The following is a 7,642-nucleotide window of genomic DNA, read 5'->3' on the forward strand; positions in this document are numbered from 1 at the left end:
CATGATAAGAGTTTTCTACTAAACTGCTGACACCAAGAATAAATCCATGCCTGTTTCACAGGAGCACAAACCAGATTTTTCATGCTACCCAGCCTTCCCTCCCTCCACCCTCAACCTCCCCTGACCACTCCAGCCTTTGTCTCAACATCTGAATCTCCCTGGGCTCATTATCATGGAGGAGAGTGGGATTTTGGGTTTTTAAGAAAAAACCCTGAGCACCACTTATGTCCTGAGAGATTTCCAGAGGTTGTGGGATCTGAAGTAAGATGAGAGGGCTGGGATCTGACTGGATTTATGCTTCCCCTGCCTGGTTCTCACGTCCCAGCTCTGCCTCGCTGGGAAAGGGCTGGGGCAATATGACCCTTCCCTCTGCCCCCACCCGCTCCACTTCCCTGAGCGAGAGGTGACGCAGCCCAGGGCTTCTGCGTAGCATCCTGGCGAGCCTTTGTGAGAAGAACTGGACCCTGGGCAGAAGGGGGTCAAAAGATGACCTGATAAGCGTCCTCATACTCTCTCTTTTCCATCCCCAGCCTGGGACACGGGAAGGCCCAAGTTCAGAGGGGAGGAGAGGCTCTCCTGGCAGCTTCACCTCCCCTTCTGTATTTTCCCCCACCTGTGCAGCAGAAATGGGAGAGTGACAGGTCAGGCCATCTGGCAGTCAGGACACACCAGAGCTCGACAGGCACAGAGTCAGCCCAGCCCTGTCCACGGCAGAGAGCTCCCTGACAGTTGAGCACCTGGGCAGGACTATCCCCAGGTAGGGGAGTTCACCACCTCAGAGGGCACTTGCCCTGTTGGGCAGTGTGAACTGCTGGACAGTTCCTCCTTAGAATGGAACTCAAACAGATTCTCCCCATCCCGCCACTTCTCATGGGCCTCAGATCTGCATTGTGGGCACAGAAAATAGGGCTGGTTCTGATTCCTTCAAGAGTCGCATATGTGGCTTCTCTCTTCCAACTAAGCTTCTCCAGGGCCCTTGGCCAACCTTCAAGACATGGTTTCAGGCCCCTTGCCTGTCCCAGCTCCAGACCGTGCATGGTCGTGCTTAGCTGTGTTGCCCATTTTCTGATCTCAGGATCTCTCCTCCAACTGTTCCCCTCCCAGGCTGTGCGCTGGGGTGGAAACCAGGAGAAATAAGACAGTGGCTGTTATTCTGGACGCTGTTACCCTCTTAGAAGTTGATTTCCTTTCCTGCCCTGTGGTCTCTGCAAATCTTGTCTGCAACTTGCCTGCAGCCTCAGAATGAGTTAGCAGAGTCATTGTTCCACTTCTCTCTCCTGGTGAGGTTATTCGTGCTTCCTAGTCTCACTTGTATGCACTGCTGGACTCAGGACCACATGGGGGTCATGGTGCTGCATACATGGTAGGAGGCAGGGGATAGATGTGGGAGTGAGGACATGTTTGGTTGGAGAGTGCTGGGTCCCCAGGGGGCCTAGATCTACTGGCAGCTCAGGGCTTCACATTGACTGCTCTGGACCTCCTGGCTCTGGTTTTGCTGTTGAAGAGTCCGGAAACTTAACCAAAAATAGACGTGAGGGTTCTGCTGCACTGTACTGGGTGTCTAAACTATACTAGACGTGGGGCTTAGAAAAGCTCCCCTTTCCCCATAGAAAAGCTCTATGGGGTTGGATCACTCTCTACAGATTCTTCTTTTGAATCCCACTGGCTCTCCCAGTTGTTCCCGATACCCATAGCCACAGAGAAGGAGTCACAAAGTGAAGCCCTCAGCTTGTCCTTCTCTAAGCTCTCTGCAGCCTCAGTGGCCTCATCTGAACAGTGCGGATGATAGTTACCACTTCATAGAGCTGCCTAGAGAACAAAATCCAGCAGTGTTCAAAGCACCTCATAGCACATCGTAGATGCTCAAGAAAGTTGGCTGGTGTTACTCGCATTCTGCTGCAGCCCCTAGGCTGACCCCATCTCCAACAGTCCCCCAACTTGTTCTCTCCCTGCTCCTTGCTCCCTTTCCTCTAGGGTTTGCTGAGAGCAGAGGGAGAGAAAGGGTAGGTGGTCAGTCACCCATGCTGGCTATGACAGGTTGCAGTCATGGTGGGAAAGGAGACAGCATCACTCTTAAGCACTCTCCTGAGATTCATGATGGACATTCCTCCAGCAACGCAGGGGCCCTCCAGCTCGAGGTGGAGAGAAGTGAGATTCTGGGGCAGGGCACCCACCCAAGTTCAAGTCCAGCAACTGTACCCATGAGCAACACCGGATATGGTGCAGGAGAGATGCAAGTCCCCACTCTGCCACTAACCATCTGCAAATCATGACACACTGCTTACCCTCCTAGGTCTTGGCTTCCTCCTGTGTCATGGGGAAACCGATCCACTCACCTCCCAGGCTGATGTGGACACTGGGAGAAGACCCTCTTCCCTTCAGGCCCTGCTTTTTTGCCTTGGACCCTCCACACACTCCCTGCTGTCATTACTGGACTTGCCGTTCCCGCCCGGTCATTTATCAAAGACATTGGCTCCTGGTTTACAGATTTCCTCCACCCCTTGCCCTCTGCAACCTCCTGGATGACATCATCAACCACGCAGATGGTGACCTGGCCATACTCTGGCCTCTCAGATCCTTGAGGTCCCATTTCCAACGACCTCACCCCTCCTCTGCTTCAGCTATCCACAGCCACGTCCTACTTGGGACTTATCACTTATAACTGCTCCCCCTCCAGACTGTCTCAAGCATCCCACGCTCAGCCAGCTCATCTTCCAGCTTTGTGTTTCAACTGTTCCCACCAGCTCTGCTCACTCTTCTCAATTGCCGTGGTCCTCTGCTTTCTTCAGATCATCCATTCTGTCCTGTCTTGACTTCTCTAGCCACCTTACATTCCACAGTTTTTCATTCAATAGCAGTTTTTTTCGTTGTTGTTGTTGTTTTGAGATAAAGTCTCACTCCATCACACAGGCTGGAGCACAGTGGCAACAATCACAGCTCACTGCAGCTTCAACCTCTTGGGCTCAAGCAATCCTCCACCTCAGCCTCCCAAGTAGCTGGGACTACAGGTGGGCACCACCATACCCCGGTTAATTTTTGTACTTTTTTGTAGAGACGAGGTCTCACTATGTTGCCCAGGCTGGTCTCAACCTCCCAGGCTCAAGCAATCCTCCTGTCTCAGCCTTCCAAAGTGCTGGGATTATAGGCATGAGCCACTGCTCCCGGTCCAATAACATTTTTGCTAAGACCTTAAATTCCTTTGTCCCTCATCTTTGATCACCCCAACCCTGGATGAAGCCAGCAATATACTTTCTCTGTATCTGTATCCAAGGAGCTGACACTGTGGTATTGGTAAGAGGAGTCAGAGAACCAGGCCAACTGGCTTCCTATAAAGTCATGATCTCCAGCCATTAAATGTCTTCATTCCTCACAGAAATCCTCTGGATTTCCCTGGCCAGCTTCTTCCCACTTTCCATAATGATTCCAGAGCTTCTCCATTTTTCTCATGCCTCCAAACCCCCTCCCATCCCCAACTCTCAGCAGAGGTCCTTGCTTCCCACTTGTCAGAGAAGATAACAGCCACTAGACAGGCAGTCCCTCAGCTTCCAACGCCAAGCAAATCAACCACTAACACCTGCACACGCCTTGCCTTCTTTCCTCCTGCTGCAGTGGAGGGGCTGCTTCATCCTGCTGTTTCCAGCCCTGTATACTCCTTCCCTCCCAGGAATCCTACTGTGTTAATTAACTCTTCCTCTCAACTGAGTACTTTCTATGCATTTAGATATACTCAACTCCCTGCCATCATTAGAGAAGAGTGGCAGTGCAGCGGGATAATTAAGGAATCAGAGAGACCGAGGGGTTAAGGAGGAATTATTTAATTACTTAGGTGCACCGACCTAGTTGGATTAACATCTAAATGACTGAGCCCCGAACAAAGAGTCAAGCTACCTTTTAAGCATTTCATCAGGGAGAGGAGGAGGAGAGGGAAGGAGGGAAGGAGGAGGAAGAAAGAGAAAAACCTCTCACCTGATCCTCATTCTCCTCCAGCTATCACCCTCTTTCCCCTTTTTTACACCTCCACTTTTCAAAATAGCTGCCTACACTATGTTGTCTTCATCTTCTTACTTTCTATCCTAGTCTGTTCAGGCTGCTATTAAAAAATGCCATAAACTGGGTAGCTTATAAACCACAGAAACTTATCTCTCACAGTTCTGAAGTCTGAGAAGTTCCAGATCAATGCATTGGCAGATTTGGTGTCTGGTGAGGGCCTTTGTCCTGGTTCATGAATGGCATCTTCTTGCTGTGGCTCACATGGTGGAAGGGGAAAAAAGAGCTCCCTTGGGCCCCTTTTATAAGGGCATCAATCCCATCAGGACTTAATCACCTCTCCAAAGGCTCATCCTCCTAATACTATTATATTGAGGGTTAGAATTTCAACCTATGAATTTTGGGGGACACAAACATTCACATTGTAGCACTTCCCATCATTCATCAACCCATCCCTGTGTGGACTCCCACCCCTCTGAATCACCAAAACAGCTCCCACTGACAGCACCAGTGGCCTGCATGTCTCCATTTTAACCCACGTCTCACCTCACCCTGCAGCAGCAACTACTGTCGCTCACCATCTCTTCTTAAACAGTCTCTCCCTGCAACTTCAGAGACACCTGCTGCTCTCCTCCTTCCTCTGTGGCCACTCCTTTGGGGTCTCCTCTGCAGATTCCTCCTCTGCTGCTTGTCCTTAAAGCTTAGAGTCCAGGGCTTTCTTGCTGCCCACCTTCTCGCTGGCTAATTTCATTCATACCTGTCGCATTACTCACCAATTGCAAATAACACATAAACCTTTCACCCAGGTTTATTTATGCACCTGCCATTTGACATCACCCCTGGGATGTCTCAAAGGAGAGCCGTACTCAACAACTCCTCAAACTCATGGTCTCTCCATGAGTTCAGAGTTGGCTAAGCATACATATTCAATTTATGTATGTTACAGGAGAAGCTACAAATATTTATGAAGGTGATCCTGACACATGCGTATTGTACAAACATGCATGTTACATATGACCCATGTTTACCCTGAGGTGAAAATGTAACATTTAAATGCACTACAATTAGGCCCTGTATATCAAAAGGTCTTTTCAGAACACAAAGGCATGCAAATGCATAATCTCTATAAGCAGCTAGAACCAGTTCATGGCCAGCAGTCTTATTATCAGGACAAAATTAGTGAAATCAGTCTTCTGCTCAATCAAAGCTATAGTTATGGCTGGTGGAACTGGGGTTCAGTTAGTCAGCATCTATGAACTGGATGAGTTGCAATTGTTTTAATATCGCTTGTCTTAAGGCCAGTGCTTGCTTAGCTGCTACAGAAAAAGAGAAACCTTGTGTCATTGAGAATATAGCTCATTCTTTAAGTGTAAGGATGCATGACTTAACTCTTGCCTGGCATGGCCTTAGGTCCTGTTTATAACATGGTATTTTATTGCCACAAAATTTCAGTTATGTCAGTCTTATGACCTCTATTTTAACATTAGTGTTGATTAGTTGTTGTATCTAAACCACAAAAGGGAGAGGGTATAATCAGGTGTATTTGACTTCCCATCACATTATACCTGAAGACTAAGGTTTTTTTTTTTTTTTTTTGAGACAGAGTCTCGCTCTGTCGCCCAGGCTGGAGGGCAGTGGCGCAATCTCGGCTCACTGCAAGCTCCGCCTCCCGGGTTCACGCCATTCTCCTGCCTCAGCCTCCCTAGTAGCTGGGACTACAGGCACCCGCCACCTCGCCTGGCTAATTTTTTTTTGTATTTTTAGTAGAGACGGGGTTTCACCGTGTTAGCCAGGATGGTCTCGATCTCCTGGGGTCCCCTTAGCCAAGAGGGGGCCATTCAGTCAGCAAGGGGCTTAAGATTTTATTTTTAGTTGACATTCTCCCATTTGGCCAAGATATACCAAAGGCAGCATAAATGGCCAAACTTTTATTTTGTTCCATATTGTTGCTGGGGGTGTTGTGGCTACCTGCCCCAGGTCCATCCCAGCCCTTGCTAGGATCCCTGTGGCTGAGGAACTCAAAGCCAAAAGACCTGTAGTCAATTAAATGTTTTAGGCCAGATGGTAATGGAGGTGGGCAAGCATTCATTAACCCTTAAAACCTTTTAAGTAACATAAGAGCCAAAACCAAAAGCCAAATAGCAAAGGTACAAAACTGACCTTTCGATAAGTTCTATGTGTTGAGCCATCAGCTGTTTAGGCATCTATGTACCTATATTTGGAGGATCTGAACTAATTTTACTCTTTAAAAGTAAAATTATTACATCAAAAGGTGTTTTGTGCCCACCTCTTCCATGATCATCCTTGGGCCCAGAGGGATTGAATAGTTTTTTAAATCCTGGAGATATTAGGTACAGAGAGAAAGGTAAACCCAATTTCTATAAGCTATAAATAGCTCAAAAAGAAAAACGGTGGGCCGGGCACAGTGGCTCACACCTGTAATCCCAGCACTTTGGGAGGCCGAGGCAGGCAGATCACGAGGTCAGGAGATTGAGACCATCTTTGCTAACACGGTGGAATCCCGTCTCTACTAAAAATACAAAAAATTAGCTGGGCGGGGTGGCACGTGCCTGTAGTCCCAGCTACTTGGCAGGCTGAGACAGGAGAATGGTGTGAACCCAGGAGGTGGAGCTTGCAGTGAGCTGAGATTGCGCCACTGCACTCCAGCCTGGGTGACAGAGCAAGACTCTGTCTCAATAAAAAAAAAAAGGCTTTCTTGACTCTGGAAAACAAAACATAAAGAATTAGCAACATTTCGAACAATTTAGGATTAGATTTTGAGGACATCTGTCAAAATGTTAAAGCCTCAAAATATTTGATCAAAACAGAACCACCAGTCTTTGTAAAATAATAATTATTCATTTCACAAAAGTGATAATCAAAAGACTTTAATAGTAATACAGAAAGTTACATGAATATAAAGCCTTAACCTTTCTAAAGCTCAGTTTTCCTAAGTAATCAAAAACCTGATAAAGATAACATAAGAATTAAGAATTATCTTGAGAAAATGTAAAATCTTTCCTTTTTTTTTTTTGAGATAGGGTCTCGCTGTGTCATCCAGGCTGAAGTGCAGTGGCGCAGTCATAGCTCACTACAGTCTTGAACTCCTGGCCTCAAATGATCCTCCCGCCTCAGCCTCCCCAGTAGCTAAGACCACAGGCACGCACCACCACACCCAGCTAATTTTTTTCAGAGGTGGGGTCTTGCTATGTTGCCCCGGCTGGTCTTGAACGAGCTTCAAGTGAGCCTCCTACCTCATCCTCCAAAAGCACTAGGATTACAGGCACGAGCTACTGTTGCCCAACCTAAAATAATTGTTTCTTAGACCAGCTACCAAAGACGCAAAGAAAAATTTTCTGTAGTGTGATTGCTTCTCCTTAGGGGAAGCCCATTTAGATAACCTGTAAGTCAAACCTGATGAAAACAATACTTGAATGTAATCAGACACAGAAAGACTGTTCAAGGCTATGAGTAGCTGAGTCCAAGCTCATATCACTTGCCACACAACAGCCAATAAGTCTAGAGACAAGGTGTTGTGGCAAGGAAAGCTACCTTATTCAGAGAACCAGAAAACCAAGAAGATGGTGGGCCACCATCATGAAGAACCATCTGAAGTCAGCATGAATGTTAGGCTCTTTTTTACGTTAAGGGAAGG

Source organism: Hylobates moloch, unplaced genomic scaffold (genome assembly GCF_009828535.3).
Source record: "Hylobates moloch isolate HMO894 unplaced genomic scaffold, HMol_V3 SCAFFOLD_18, whole genome shotgun sequence".
NCBI classification, from domain to species: Eukaryota; Metazoa; Chordata; class Mammalia; order Primates; family Hylobatidae; genus Hylobates; species Hylobates moloch.